Below are 17,080 nucleotides of genomic sequence, written 5' to 3' on the forward strand. Positions count from 1 at the left end.
AACAAACCGCAAACAATTGCAAAGTTCTGTGCGGCCCATAAATTTTATATCTCTCCGCGCCTTGATTGACGGACTATACATTTTCGGCGCTGCTGCCACCGACGGCGATGCATCGTGGGTGCTTTTGTTAGGCGTTTGCGGCGTTTTCGCTGCTCTCGACTATCAACTGCCGATTTGGCGATGTGTCGATGCTGCGTGCAGACGAAAAATCTAATTAATCTTCGTGTTTTTTTGCAAAACATTTTTGCTCCACTTTGCTTCGCTTTGTTTTTTTTCAGCTGTTTTTGTTTTTGCCTCACTGAAAAGATAATAAATCACGTTCAATTTCAATTTAAATTACTCCACATGGTGGGGTAAGCACTTATGTAAACTGGCAGATGCTGTATATGTGTGTGTTTATATCTAGAGTGTGAATGATTGCAATAGCGATTTATTTCAGCGTTTTTTTTAACAATGTTTGTGTGGCAACGCTTATGCATTTTGTTACAAAAATCACATAAAATTTATATACTAATAGCCTCAAATGACAAGCGAACAACTCTCTAACTCCGATGGCATCGTTATTTGACATTTTGTATATGAGATTTGTTTTCATATGACGGCTTATTTTTATTCTTCTTCCGAAGTTCTTTAAGCTATTAATTTATTCAAACTTTCCCATGCGCAGAAGGTTTTTTAATCTTACCCTTCCATGGCACAAGTTAAGTGCTTTAGGAATCCATACGTATAACATATCCGAGTCAGCGTGGTTATTGTGCTGCTGCGGCAATCGTCTAATCGTTGTCGCAACAACGTTGTCCCAAGCACTGTTAATTCGGTAGTAGTATTTCAAAATAAGTTGGGTATGATAGCGATTTAAATATTTTAGTTATGTCGAGAAAGAAATTACTTTTTGTTAGCTATGAAATTTCAAGTATTTTGGTGTAGACGCTGTTACGTAGCCGATAAAATTGTCTAAAATAGAACCAGCATTCACTGAAAGAGAGAATACTCATCCGTCTTGCCTTTCTATCTCTGTTGAAGAGGTCGAAATAGAAGTTGGATTTCTGATATTCAAATACTTAATAAAAATATCACGTTAGTATTAAATTACTCGAAAAGGTTTTCTGAAATTCTGAAAAACCAGAATGAGAAACACTTCAGCATGCGCCATTATTTATTATCATACAATTAGCTGTTTTGCAGTTCAAAACGTGATAGTAGTAGAGACAGAGGCTGTCAATCTCTTTGTTCGGTCTTTCTATTATTTTCTCATTATCCTAGATAAAGGTTCACCGCAATGTCCCTAATGAACTCACGTTCAACTCATAAGCGCTAGGTCTTATTATTTTGTGTTCTAATTAAAAGAAAAATAGAATTTATGCTCATCGAAATAAATACCACAAATGATAGTGAATTGCATAAAAATATGAATGCACAGCAAAAATCTCAGTTTCGGCGGCAGCAAAGCCGATTTGCCAAGCCACTAAACCTTCGAGTTGCGGGACATGAAAGCGAAAAGACAAACCACATTAACCTTGTTACTATTTTTGTGGCACATTGCGCAGCAGAAAACTGGTTTGTTTGTCAGTTGTTGCTCGTACTTAAGTGCTCAATGCTCCACATGCACACGCACACACATATGTTTAGCGTATGAAGAAACAACTGACACGTGTGTGTGTGTGTGGGCAACGGAAAAGATAATTAAAAGCAGATGTACTAAACATTAATTAAACTTAAACTTTTTAACTTGCGGAGCGATTGCTGATTGCCATGAGCCGCTTGTCTGTCGTCCGTCCTCTGTTGTCTGCGGTCTGTGGGCGCATCTGAAGACGACTGCTGTGGTCTCCTCAAAGGAATATGCTGGTTGCTCACAGAGACAAACTCAGCCATTTGGATTTTATTTTCCTTTGTCTTCAAAAAAAAAATAACTACAACAACATAAAACGCAAGAGTGTAGAAATCTCTGTAGAAAGATCGAAAAAATGAGCCAAGGTGAACCCAAGTGGAGTATTTCGATTTAATTGGCAGCAGTTCGTTCCATAAGGGCACATAACGCTGTGTATATACTTGTGCATTGTAATGTACTGGGTATTGTAGGAATTGTTTAGTAGTCGCTTTGCGTTCCAAATTGAAGCAATCAGGCAACTGTGGCGCAATGACAGTGGCATTCACTCTGCGCGTCAATCAATAGTCGTGTGGCAGCACTTGGGCGATTTGCATGCACAACTACACACATACATGCACTGATGTAGTTATGAATATGCGACATGCTAATCGGAGCATGCATGCAGGCAGGCAGACAGCAACAAATTATAGGTTACACGTACCGCACTGCCGCAGCGTGTCACTCATCGAGCTTGGAACGTACTTGTGTGTGTGTGTGGTCGTGTGTCTCCCTCGAATGTAGCTAACTACTTGACATGCATCTCATAAGCAAGTGCCACAATTTACTGCATGCGGCATGTTGCACGTTCCAGATGCAAATAAATACAAATATGTGTCGAAGCAACGCGGAGCGCCGTCTGTCCCACAAAGTGGTTAGCGCATGGCCCAGTGCACCGAGCATACTTAAGCGCTTATTTGGAGCTGTGTGTGTGTGTGTGCTCTTTGCTAGTGGTTGGCAAGCGGTTGCGATGCGGCGGGCGGGTGCAAATTGGGGCAATTCAGAGCTGCTGTTGCCTGGCAATTACGCCAAAAGACGAAAGCATTCAATGACAAGCTAAGCGGTTACCACTCACGGCGCTCATAAATTGTTGGCGCAACGAAGGGGGCGGAGCCTGAGAGCGCACGGTGGTATTTTGTTGCGGATTGTTGTGTTATTAATTTTATGTCAAAAACGTTGAAATAATGTAGACGCTTTATCGGCAAACACCTTCATACTTGTGTGCAACGTGTGAACTAATTTTAGAAATTGTTAAAATTGTTGGTTTATATGTGTGTATGTGTGTATGGAATACGTGAACGATACTTGGGCGAAATACCGTTAACATTGCATTAATTTTGAAAGAGAAAAGTAGTAAGAAAACGCTATGTTCGAGCGGAATCGATATTCTCTCCGAAAGAACATTAAAAAAAAACATGAAAACTTTCGTCACTATGATACCGTTATAGTCTTTGGCAAAATGTGATGTCCCTCTATGGCATAAACTTAAGTTGTTGACTTAGTTGCGGCAGTAGCGCAAGCAAACGCACAAATTAACAAATGCATGGAAGAAAAGTCGCGCACATCTTGCGCTCTTTATTTTGCAGCAATTGTTGTACTTTGCCGATTGCCGGTAAAGAGACTTAAATAACTTTTTCGGTGGAGAGAGAGAGAGCAATCGGTGTAGTTGCCTCTTGTTGAGCGAATGTGGCATTGATCATTTTAACGATTAATAAATTTTAGACCGCTGAAGTGAGCATGAATATTAAATTAGTTGGCCTTTGACAGGAACCTGTAAAAAATTTTAAAGTATAATCACTAAATTCAAATAATGCGTGGGTCTGAGAATAGCTTTTGTCACTAGTGTGACCAGACCTGCCTTCACTGATTGCAAAAATTTCTCGCAGTTCTATTATTACTATTAATCAAAACCACAATCAACTGCAGACCGTTTCGCCCTTGTTTCCATTGTTCCTACAGGGTTGCATGTGAGTGGGTGAAGCCACGTACATTTACAGACTTCACAGCACATACATATACACAATAAAATGACAACAAATGTTGCAAATCCAACAACAATATTATGGTGTGCACTTTAACGAGAATTTTCATGCAGTCGGCAGTCGCCACAATTTGTTGCCGCTGCAGTTATTGCTGCCATTTTCCGGCGCACTTCTTTTCAATTTCCGCTGCGGCTGTAACTACAGTCGAGCGCATTACAATAACCCTTGCACTTTTGTCGGCGACTATGCCGCTTTTATGACGCACATAACCATCACCGGCAACAGCAACAATTGTGTGATATGTGTACTACGCGGGAAGTTGCTGCTGTCATTTTTGTCAGCCGCTGGCAGCAACACTGTATGCCGACACAACATTCCGCCGCTTCCATGTCGAGTTGGCGCTTCTTCTTCTTCCCTCGCCGATATATATTTCTGCCAACTCGCACATTTTTTTAGCATTTCTCACTCACGCTGCGCCAAAAATAAAATGTGTCCGTCTTATTGTGTCACTGGGAAACATGACGCCAAGCATAAATGGAACTAAATGAAATTTACCCCTTACCTTCAGCCCTCGGGCGCTAAATTGTTCAGCTGTTTTTTGCGCTTGCGGATGCAAACATTCACAATCTGTTAATAATACTGTTCCGCAGCTTCTTCTCGAGTCCGTAAAAATATGTCTTCGAATAACCAGGTGTGTGTGTGTGTGTTCTCACGCTTCTGTGCGGCTCTTATTTATCTTCTTCTTTTGCAACTTATCCACGGTATCTTAGTATTCTCTTTTCTGGCCAACTTCTTGCTCTTGCGTAACCTTTCATGCTTCCCATGCAAATGAAGACACACTAAATTTTATACACACATACATATGTATTTATGTATCGAACATCAGGGTGGCACAGCTGAGGCAAAATGTTTAATCTTATAGACTGAGAAATCTCATTCGGCTTTTGTAAAATTAAGCATTTTAAATACGTGATTTATAAGCGGATATAGTATTCGAAGACCTGATCGAGCCATATGCCTTGTCCCAACAAAATATATATATGCTTGGCTGATTAGAATAGGAGTTTGTATAGGCAATCGAATAATTTAAAGTAAAACTTATTTCTGAAGAAATAAGTTAAGTTAAGGTTAGGTTCTAAGCAAATTTAATATGGGTTTTTAAATGGTTTACTGACTAAAGGAGTAAAAAAAACGGTTTGCGTTTGCAAGATCTTTAATATTTTCTTAGTATGAATATTTTCATCAAAGTCTAGCAGCGAGCGAAAGTGTTTACAGAAATCGTTTAATGTTTCAGTTTTTATGATATTTTTGCGTCACTAAATGTACCCCTCTAGTGAGTTAAAAAGTTAAGCGGTAAAAGAAGAAAAACTGCAACGCAGCAACCATGAAACGTGCAACAAAATGGCATTACGAAATAAGACCTACTTTCGGGCCCTTAAGTAGAGTGCGTAAAAACGGAGATATGAGCTGCTGGTTAAAATTCTGCGCGCTCTGAAGAAATATAGATTTCGTTTGTGTGTCTGTGTGTTTGTGTGTAGACTGGTCGCCAGCGCCAACGTACCGAGGGTTAAGCCATTTGGTAATTGTGAAAAATTATGTCAAGAACATGACGTGCTTGTGGGGTGCCAAGTGAGTGCAAAAAACAAAGTGCAAAGGCAACAACAAAAATAGAGCAGGAAACTCGTTCATGCTTTCGCTCGCACACTATTTCCATTTACAGCTGCTTTTCCATTTTGTTTATAAATATTTTCACTTTTTGCCAAGTGAGGCTTGGTGTGGCGTGAGCGCTGAGTTTCTGCGCCAGGATTTAAATTAATTGAAATATATTTGCGCACGAAATTACCAAAATGTAAGTGAAAAGTAAAAATAAGAAAAAAACTAGGACAGGACAAATAAAATGTTTTTGAATAAAATAAAGCTTTGGTAGAAATTCCAAAAATCAAAAATATGAACACTGAACACGGAATACCATCGCTAGACACAGGAGTATTTCCAATAGTCACTAGAGGGTCTCGAATTTTGAACCTTTAAGCTGAATTCGTGTCAAAAATATATCCCCAGCAATTGCTGAGGCATAAGGGTAAATACGTAGTGGTGCAAAAAAAAAAGTAAACAAGTACTAAACTTTGAAAGTTGCTTTACTTTATAAGCCCTAACAGTGTTCGGTACAAATCTGGATGCTTAGTAGACAATATCTGGAGCAATGTGCGCTACACAAGCAGCATATTGAAAACCAAATTTTAGTACTATTAATTTTTTTTTTACGTTTTGTCATGCCCATTTACGTTTCTAGTATTGATGGAATTCGCAAAAAAGGGCAGTATTTGAAAGCATTGAGCAAGCAGAAGTCCACAAAAAGTTATGAAGAACCAAATGTAACGCCCACACATAAATGGAAATATTTTTCAGAATTTAATCCGCCTTCAAGCTGGTTGCTTTCACGAGATACATTAGTATGAATGAGCTATTTTTTCATTGTGTTTCTTGTATATACATATATGCAATCGTTGTAATGGACACAGTTTGGCAACGCACGAATATCTTTGCTTTTCCTTTTCCTGCTTGTATTTCATTTAGGTGAGGTAACGTCTCTCTCGCCGCTGCTATCTGGCGTGCGCATCTTGACGCTCCTGCTTATCCCTATCTGAGGCTGCAGTTCGAATAAAATAAAGCGAATGCGATTTGCCAGCAGCTGTATTGCCCGAGTAATCTCATCTAATTCACAGAAAAAACTTTGTATATACAAGTATCGGCAGCATACATAAATATATATAGACATATGCGTGTATGTAACAGCGCATACAAGTGGTTACATAAATATGTGTGTTTGTAAATATGTCAGGTGGAAGGACACGATTCCCTAACCGATTACGAGCTAACGAGTGGGCTTGCTGTATTTGCATCAAAGTGAAGCTTGCTGATTGAATTTATTTTTTCGCTCAATTCTTTGCATACAAACTTGAAGATAATACTCTGATAGAAACTGTCAAGATGCATGTTAAAGATATGGACATACATATTTACATATACAACAGACTTTCGTCCTTGTGTGTGTTGCTACAAAAACATTTAAAGCAAATTTAAAGTAAAAATGCGAGTTTGTTGCCAGCAGCTACTAGAAATTCCTCTGTGTGGCAGCACAATTTATTGAACTCGAAGGACAGCAAAGAAAATGCAAACCTTTTTGGTAAATTTTAAGTCATCTACATACATATGTGGGAGAGATTGAGATTTTGCAGAAGGTCATACCTGCAAAGAAGAGAAAAAATAAAAATTAATTAGACGCTGACAAAAAGTAAGAGATCGTTTGATTTGTAATGAGTTTTGAGCTAAATTTTGCTAATCAGTTTTAACATTTCATATCGAAGTATGGTTCAGTTAGTTTTATGCATGATGAGCGCATAATTAAATGAAGATGATATTTTAGAAAATCGTATTTTTTGGAAGTAGTGATGTTTGTGCTTCTGTAGCTTCGCCTGCAGGAAGCGAACGTTCGGCATATGCTAATAAAGGGAATGAAACTCGTATAAATTTAAGAAAGATTTAGATTTTCTGCAATCGAAAATTTCTTATAAAAATTTTAAGCTGCCTGAAGCTACCCAAAACGAAGCTGTACCAAGAAAAACACAACTAGTCAAACAGCAATGTATACACGTAGGAGTTCGGGGTCAAAGCCATCGCGATTGGTTGGAAAAAAACAAGTTCGCGCCCTAATTGCCACAGATCAATCATGCTGTCTTTCGCCGAGACATTTCGACTACTTGAACTTACAAAATCGCGTTGCGACTTCGTCCATATGACAATGTGGCATTAATGATTAAGCAACTGGCTTTCAAGTACAGTTTGATCGAACTCCGCAAAGGTGTTGATGAGTTTGTTTACTGCATTTGCAACACAAATAATTCAGACATACGAGTGTGTACCATATGTAGGTAAATATATATTATTTACGTACATAATTAATGTTAGATCGTTTCAGCAACACGCCTGTTAAACGGTTTAATCGCTGCATTCAACAACATTTACAGCAATTTCAAATGCAATTAAGCGTTTTTGCCCAGCGGCAATCGCCGATCGCAGTTTCTCTCATGCACTGAAAGCTTTTTGCTGTTGTTGTAAAGGCATGTTGCGACTCTGAGACCGCCAATAGTTGCTGAGGCGTCGCTAACGGTGGCGGCGGCGGCGGCGCATAATTGCCGCGCATGCGCATCACTGACCGTGACAGCATGCAACACGATGTGGCAACAACAGCAAGAAATTGCAGAAGGCGCAGTAGCACAAACGAGTGAAACGGTTTGTCTGTGAAGAATACCACACTTTCCGCTGATCTATTGATATGCAGAGATTTGTATGGTAGTATGTGAGTATGCAGTTGTATGTTGCTGTGCTTGTGTCAGCATGTTGCCGCAATCAGTAACAAGTTACAACACTTGCTGCCAGAATTTACGGGCTGATAGCACGCCACTAACTGTGCTACAAGAATTAAAGAAGAAATTATTCATATACCCCACAAATACAAATACAGCAAAGCAGCCAAGTGAGAAGCAATAAAAGAAATGTGGAAATTTAAATCATTAATTTTTATATGAAAGAAATGTGCATAGTTGGCTTGTGGCGGTAAGGCCTCATGGAGAAAGATGGTTAGCAAGAAGTTTAGAGAAGCAAAATGCTAATTTGATACGTTCCAATTGCTCAGCTACACGCTCACTACACGCTGCATTAGCGAGGAGTTGTGGGTACACACATGCCAACTTATGTACACACGTATGTATGTATGCATATGTACATATGTATCTGTGTATATTATATAGATACGTGTATAAAATAACAGTTTTCAGTTGCACTTCATTTAAATTCAAGCTCATTAAGATCGGCAGCCGAACGGTAGCAATGTTGCACAGTGTGTCATTTTGGAAAATTTTCATAAAAATTAAAATACGAAAACTTGGCGCAGATATTCAAAACTGAAAAGTAGGTTGCACGTTCCTCTGACAGCCACGCCACTGCGGAAATTAATGAATGATCTTTATATTTGCCCAATGGTAGGTTGCTCCCTAAAACTATATGCCAAACGCCTTATTCTGTTAGAACACCAACTAAATTAACTTTATTTTAAGAGCTCAATAGCGCAAATTAAAGTTGAACTGAATCGTGTTGTTTAAAGGAAAACTTTATCGAGGATATAAGGCAATACTACAGAATCCATATTTCTTCATATAAAAATTATTTTTCTAATTCATTTGTTAGGTTTATTTTGTCCTTTATCGTAGGATAAGCTGGGTTCAAATGTTTAAAAAATACTCTCTGCCTTCATCCTCATGACTGGAATAAAAAGTGGAAAAACGAAATTTTAATGTTATTCAGAATTCTTATATATGATCCACTGTACTCTGACCAAATGTGCAATCACAAACAAATGTATATGTATGTATCTTTTCGCCCTCTTCTCGGTTTGTTGAGCAAAATGTACCGAATGTCTTAACGTACTAGCCTAGTTATGGTGGCTTCGTTGTGAGGAGAAAGCTGAAACGCAAATGTAACGAGGGGAAAGGGTGTGTCGAGAGCAAAACAACAAACGAAATCGTATGAAAAGAACAAGAATTGGTTGAAAAACTTAAGAAAAGTGGTAAACCGCTCAACTGGAAGAATGCACAACTAAAACAATGCCAACAATGCCAACAATAACAATGAAACAATACCTACACACCCATACAAAGGTACACAAATATGTGTGCATGCTCGCTTCAAGCCGATTACCACAAAAATAGCAAAATTAACACGAAGGCATCGGTAGCACTTAAATGTCTCAATGAAGGCAGCTACAAACGAAGAAGAAGAAGAAGAAAAAAAGTATGCGGCAAATATTTGTTGGTAAACATTTAATGTGCGAACTTAAGCGTTTGCGTACAGTTGCAACTGTTTGTTCAACTATTTAGCAGTGAATGCTGATCAAGTAAATTCGACAATATTTAATGCTTAACAACAAAATAACTGTTCTTATTAGTATAAGGCGGCAATTTCGTCGCACGCGCACGTTGTCCAATAATATCAGCAGCTTGATTTGAGCCTCGCACACACTAAGCAAGGGAAGTCGTGTGAGGCGTATACTTACCCTACAGCCTGGCAAATGGTTATTGGTTTATTTCGCACGATTGCCAATACAAATAAGGCAGCGCTTCAACTGCCTTTTGATTTATGCGATGTGGCATTTCAATCAGCGTGCCAGACAGTGTGCATCTTCGCCTGTGATCAGTAGGCGGTTTGCTGGAAAATCAGATAATAGCAAAGCCCACGTGCCACACACATACAGTCAAACATATGGTTACGCATTGATATCCACGCCCTAAAAATTCAACTTGCTAATTTTAAGTCGGACTTTTCGCCCCAAAGTCAAATGATACGAAGTAATTTATATTAAAATGTCTTATTGGAAAAAACTAATCTCCGCATAAGAAATATTTAATGCATAGCGATTTTGCTTAACAGCAGACATATTGTGAAAAAATAAATCTGCTGCTGAAATAAATTGAAAGTTTGAAATCCAAGCTGAAATGGTAAACGGCTCATAAGCAGCACACAAAAAAGATGATATAGGTTTGCTGAAACAATAAATAATAAATATTTTCTTAGTTGCCCCAATAATGGAGCGCTAAAACATGTTCAAAGTCCCACCCCGAACGACTGATACATTTTAAAATGGCAAAAATACTTCAAGTCAACAACCAACATTTAAGCTTTAATTTTCACTACTATTAAAAATATATAAATATATATATACCTTTCTTGGAAGCTTAAACAAACGTGTGTTCGCACACTCGCATTTCACTGACTTCCAAGTAACAGGAGATATAAATATGAAAACCATTGCCATTTATATCCAGACAAGCAGGCACACACCCACACACGCACACAATAAAATTACGCAAATACAAAACTGCCAGAAAATAAATTGTTTTTGCAATGTGATGTTTAAATATTTAATTTCTGATTACATGCAACATTGCATTAGTTTATCAGCTTTAATTAATACTCTTATCTCAATAATTTGCCTGTTGACGGTCTGGAAATTGAAAATTTTGCGCGCTTTGCCGGCTCTTCAACACACAAACGTCATATATTGTACACACATACGCTTATTTCACTACAAGTTTTTCGGCCGAGTTTCTGAATGCTCCCTTATATGATACTCTCAACAACTTGCCGCTTCCTCTTACATTTTATAATTTCATTCGGTCGCGATTTCAACTTGCGACCACTCGATTGGCAGTCACGTACTTAACGCATCTAACATTCCACATGCGGTGGCTCTTAGCTGTAGGGGAGCATAATCTAAGATGGCACACCGCGCCACAGCAATTTACAGCATTTTGCGCGCTTCCAGGCGTTCGTCTGACCGCTCCGTCCAACCCAGCGGACGCAGAAAAATTCAGGTTCAAAAGATTAAACATTAAATCAACAAACATAACCAAAAAAGCAAGCAAAATTTAATTTAATTGAAATAACAACGAAAACGCAGCGAAAAACGTGCAGCAGCCAGGCGTGGCGGAGCCAGTGAGGCACACAATACTAAGGTGACCATGGCTAGTGCTGCTGCAGAGAACAGTTTTGGCAGCAAATATCTAAACACATGGATGCGTGGATGTGAGAGTGTGTTTGTATTTGGAAAAAACGAGCGGAAAAATGCAAAAATAAGATATTCAGCGATTGAAATCTTCGATTGAAAATTGCCATACCAGAAGCTCCACAGCTCCAATCGACGACCACTTGGCTCCGCGCCGCAGCTTGAATTCCATGTCGTTGTCATCGGTTTCATCACTCAGTGCCGTGCACATTTCCGACTCGTTTAGAGTTGCATGCAACAATTGCTGCAGTCACATAGGCTGCCACAGCAATGAAAATCACAAGTGGCAACAGACAGTGCAACTTTAACTGGTTGCCGCCACAATTTGACACCTGCGATTGCTGCCGTGATTGGTTGGGGTCCAAGCAGGTTTTAAATCTGTCGACTAAGAAATTATTACTATTACACGAGCGTGATATTTGTTTGTGCAAAGCGACAGTGCGCTTTTCCATCACATTCCAAAACCCAAAAGAAAAACGAAAAACTGAAAATCATTAAAAATGACATAATCAGTGGAAAATGTTGATGATTGATGAGTTTAATTGGAGGGAGAGAGCAGTTCTTCGCAGCTAAACTAGGGACGTTGCGACTTAAAAAGTTTTTCTTTCTTGTGAAAAAAGCTTCTCAGTTATTCTAAGCTGCAAATTGCCATCTGCTCGCAATAATGAGTTTTGCAGTGATTTTTGACTTGAATTTAATTAAAATTCTAGCCAGTACCAGGTAAATATCCATCTACTCAGGGTTTTGTCGTTAACTTCATTTATACTCAACAACCTCTGCCTTGGTTATATTTTTGCTCGAATCCGATTTCAAGCTCCTTGGTGCATTGGAATTTTTCTATTTTGCATACACAAATGAACAACAATATAATTGTAATAATATGCTGAACTCTGCTGCTGACTCCAGTTACTCGTATCTTTTTGATATTTTATATTATTCCTCTGTTTCGGTTGCTTTTGATGTCAAACCAGCGAGCACGCCGAAATTCGTGCTACAAAATATTATTCTAACGGATTTCGAAGAATGACAGTGACGAGCTTTTCGTGTTTCTGCTCCCCTGACAGTCACTGCCTTATGACTTGTCAGCGTCACGGTTACAAACAATAATATTTCGGTATGCTTGCAATAACACCAAACGCTGATAAGCACTAAGCTGTGAGCGGTGAAGTGTGGGTTGTGAAGAGACGCCAACAACGAAGGTGACAGCGCTGGCAGCCGATTCCAATTCACTTCCACTTTCATACCAAATATCGTTATTTGTTTTTATTATATAGGTGTTTGTTGTTGTTGGTATCGTTGTTAAGTTGTTGTTATCTTGAATTTCATTTGAGTTTGCTCGTTGTATTTATTGGATTACCGTCGTGTGGCTTTTGTTTTCGCAGTTTCGATTGTTTATTTGTTTATTTGTTGTTATCTCGAATTTCAAGACATCGTCATCGGTTGTGTTTTCGTTGCGTAAGAAAATTCGCCACAAACGACCTTGTCATGTGGCCACTACCGCTGCCTCTCCAGCGCTTCCTACTTCGTTGCACTTCTGCTCTTCCAACAGCTGTCCCCTTCCGTGAGTTTGCTTAGTTCCTATCACCCCGCTTGATTTCGTTTGCTCATTCGCAGCTTTATCTTGTGGCGCTTCAGTTGGCAGCGGGCTTTCATTTTATGACTTTGGTTTGAATTGCATATTTTTCTTGACCATAAATTTCCTTCATCTCGTTTGCTTCGTGTTTACTTCATTTAAATTTATTCGTTTTCTCTCTCCTCTGTCGTCTGCCCTGGACCTGTGCCACCAAATTGCTGATTACCATTTGCTCGCTAATAATGGCAGCTACTGCTGCTGATGACTGTTCGTTTCTATGCTGAGCGGCTGACTGCTTGCAGCGGCGTTTATGGCTTCGGTTGCGAAGAGTTTGAGGCGTCGACGTCTCGACAAGCAGAGTTAAGTGTCACAGTTATTGTGGGTTTTTCACTCAGTTATTTTTGATGTTTCTGTATTTTTTTTAAATATACTTGATCATACCTTTCTGCTTGAACACAAATAATTATTCCTCTGGTATTGCCGCTAAGAAACTGGCTTTCTGTTAACAGAGTTGGTTTGAAAAACTTTCATCAGCAAAAGCTGAATTCATAATTTAAAAGAAATAGAATAGAATAGAAATAGTCAGTTTCCGTAAATTTGAAGTTCCGTTTCGCTTATGTAAACACCTGAATTTAAAAATATTGTTTGACCTACCAATCAACCTCATTTTTTACTAATTATTCATGTTTATGTGAGCTCGCATTTGTAGTTATCAAATTCGCCTAGTTTATGCCATTTTGTGACAATGGCTAATATTATCACGAATTGGCTTTGTTGTGATGGCCACTGACTTTCTGTCGTCGACTTCTTGATATCTTTTTACATTTTTCAACCTAACGAATGCCGCAATTTAGATTGCCGTAATATTTCCAAGATAAGCAAAATCGCATTCGATTAGTATGATAAGCCGTGGTTACCCATTAAACTGGTGAGTGGAGATTTTCTTTTGACTCAGCAAAACAATAACACTTTGAAATGTGTTGCGTCCACTCCTATCAGCCATGCACTAGTGTTATTTTTGCTCTTAGAGTAGTTGCACTGTTGACCCATCACCCAGTTTTCAATTCTCCATTAGAGCAAGGCGCACTCTTCCCTCCGCTGCTGCTCTACCTCGGGGGATTTGTGGATTTACAAAGTTATTGTGACTACTTTTGTTGCGTTGAGAGCTGAGCTCATTTCATAACACTAAAGTAAATAACAACAAGCAATTGTTGTTGCTTTATTTTAAGGTATACAAAAGTAAGAAGTGACGCATTTCTGACTTTCAAAATAATTGTGTTTTTTGTAATTACCTTTCCACCTCCAACTGGCTAACCTGTCGAGGAGCTTGCTGACAATCTCTCTTGGCTCTTCAGCGCTTCGGTCAGCAGTCAGCAGTCAACGGTCAGTGGTCACTGGGTTTGCAGATTTCGCGTAAAATATTTCTCATTTCCCTCTTTATTTTGCATTTTTTGCTTGCCATTTAGCACTCGGAGTTTTGTTGCGGCCGCGTGCTGTCCAAATACGAGTAATTGCCACTGCGGCACACATTTAAAACTATGCCGACATGCTGGCTTTGCGGCTGCCGCAGGTAAGTTTCTGGCCTGTTAATTATTTCTAATGCTTATCTCTCCGGTGGCGGTGTGTCGCAGTGGCCAAACTACAAGCATGTTGGATAACTACTTTCTCTGCCATTGTGAATGAATTGTTTTTGTGTTTATGTAAATTAAGTGGCAGTGTAATTATAACAGTCGGCTGTTGAAAGAACGGAACTGGTGGCAATAAGCAGCAAGTGAATTATTATCGCTCAGCGGGCATTCGCGTACGTTATTTTTAACAGGTATGATAATGCAATATTACAAGCTGGTATAAGATCGTAAAGGGTCCGTCATTTAGTAACTAATTCAGTTGGTTAGACATGTTTTGGAAACCACACTTTACAATTTCAATTTTGCAACGATTCACATTCAAAATAGTCGTGCATTTGTGTTACTTTAAGAGATATATAGTCGATAATATCGTGCTTCATTTCACACTATCTAATGATAAATTGATCCAAGTAAATTATAAAGAGTCCTTAAACAAAAGTAGCTCGAATATAAAATGTAGTTTTTTTTGTAAATATTTGGACATAAAAGATGTATATATTATATTAATGTATTCTCTCTAATTTTTTTATATTGTACTTTGTGGTTATTAACTAGAACTTCTAAGAAATAATTGGAAAACAATTATTTGCTTACTAGTCAATGTATGTGAGTAAATTTAAACTTGGGCTGAACAGTCTCCTCGCTCTTCTCGAAGAATTTGTACCATACAGCTTATATGTTGACATAAATACAAGCAGACACACCGATCGCTTATATCCGTTTGCCCGCGTTGAGCTTTTAACGGCACTTGAAAAAGTGTATAATGCAGATCTGAATAAAGCCTTTGCAACCCAAAAAGCATTAATAAAAAGTGTGCCTTTTGTTTTTGTACAATGAATATTACACTGAGAGGGGATTAATGCGTTTTTAAACGAATTGCGTGTCACTTTAAGCTTTATCAAATGTTTGCCACCGTTCCTTTTAAATTACGAGCGTCTATTATTAATTGTGCTTTAAACTTTTCAGACTTTTGCAAAAATTTTGCTATTAAATTATTCTAAATTTATGCGTTGCAATGGATTATAGGTTTTTTCTTATTTTTCTTTCATTAAATTTCTTGTACAAAAAATTAAAGAATTTACGAAGTTTTAATTTGATCATCTTTTTGCAATTCTTAAATACCCTTGACATTTATGTATGTGTGTATACGTGGGAGTATGTAGTCGTATGTATGTGCAAAAACGCTTAGCCGTATCCAAAATTAGCTAAGTTGAACAAGCTCAAGTGCAATAAATGAGCCGTTAAATTGTTGTAAGTTTTATACCTTCTTGTTGGCAAGTGTTTTGTTTCGCAAGTTGGTAGTTTGCCTCGACATTGTACGTACATATGTTTATTACATAAATTGCTTATTTTTATTAAGGATAGAACAATAGGCAGGGATTTGCATTAATGAGCCATTCAAATGACTTAGCTCACAGCGTTAGAGAAATATTTAGGTATGGAAATACCCAAAGACGTGATGGACCGTTTTTTTAAATATGAAATTGGATAATGATTTTGTGTGCGCAATAATCTAGCAATATATATGACCTGGCCGGTAAAACTAGTAGTCGTTGAGTTCTAGCTTCAATTATTAGTACAGGTAGTGCAGAAGTTAAAATTCCATTCATTTAGAAAAATTTTATAGAGAGATCAGAGTAAATAAATATACGGATCGCCCTCTAATTAGTTTAATGTATATATCTCCTAAACCATTTCAGCTATATGACCTAAATTTGCATACCATAAATATTTTTGAGCCTACCTTCTACTGCATTAAATTTTACATCCGATATCATACAAGCGGGTCTTATAGAACATAGGGTCAAAATTGGATGATGGACGTGGCACCACCCATATTTAGGTGAAATCGCATATCTCCGAAACTACTTGATCTATAACATGTTATGTTACAGTGCGAAAACGGACAAAAACCACGCCTACTTCCCATAAAACACAAATTTAAATTCCATATGATTCTTTCACTTTCCAGTTCGCTCTATCAAGAAGCAATCAATACAACGGGATGAAACTTTGCACAAATAGTGCCCTTGCAGTGTACCACCTTGCGAGCAAAAATTCTCCAAACCGAAGCAAAACTATTCAAGCTCCTAGGTACCGAATATGTGGACCCCAGTGTCTATAAATGAGTTTTACCGAAAATATCGGTCAATGTGTGAGATATATAACTGAAATCGAAGAGCATCCGTTCCTGACAATAGTATGTTTTAGTGTCAAAAATGGGCTGAATTGGGTCAATAGTTCCCTTAGCTCCCATATACCTCATCGAAATATTTTCGAACTTCCGGTTTTTTCCATACCGCATATATTGTCCAATATGTGAGCTATCTTAATAAAATTAAGTGGATGTATATATCTTATAATGGTGCATTTTAATGCTTAACATAAGTAAAATCGGCTGAAAACTTGCCCCAGCTCCGTATAACTAATCACAGAATTTTCAAGCAACCGGTTGACTTTACTCCATATATGTTGGTGATGGTATGTGAGGTACCTTAATGAAACTTAAGGAGCATTTTATTCTGCTAATAGTATGTTGTATTGCCAAAAATAAATAAAATTGGGTCAATATTAACTCTATCTTTCTTATAACTAATATAAGATTTCAAACTTCCGGTTGGTCGGTTGGTT

The 17,080-nt window shown here is 38.2% G+C and overlaps 1 protein-coding gene across 1 annotated transcript in view; it reads right to left on the minus strand.

Annotated features, from left to right (window-relative positions):
- Positions 1-17,080, minus strand: part of Pgant2 (polypeptide N-acetylgalactosaminyltransferase 2) — a 64,644-nt gene that overhangs the window by 19,819 nt on the left and 27,745 nt on the right. The gene's annotated exons all lie outside the window — the stretch shown is intronic.

Source organism: Bactrocera oleae, chromosome 3, assembly GCF_042242935.1.
Source record: "Bactrocera oleae isolate idBacOlea1 chromosome 3, idBacOlea1, whole genome shotgun sequence".
In the NCBI taxonomy this organism is placed as follows: domain Eukaryota; kingdom Metazoa; phylum Arthropoda; class Insecta; order Diptera; family Tephritidae; genus Bactrocera; species Bactrocera oleae.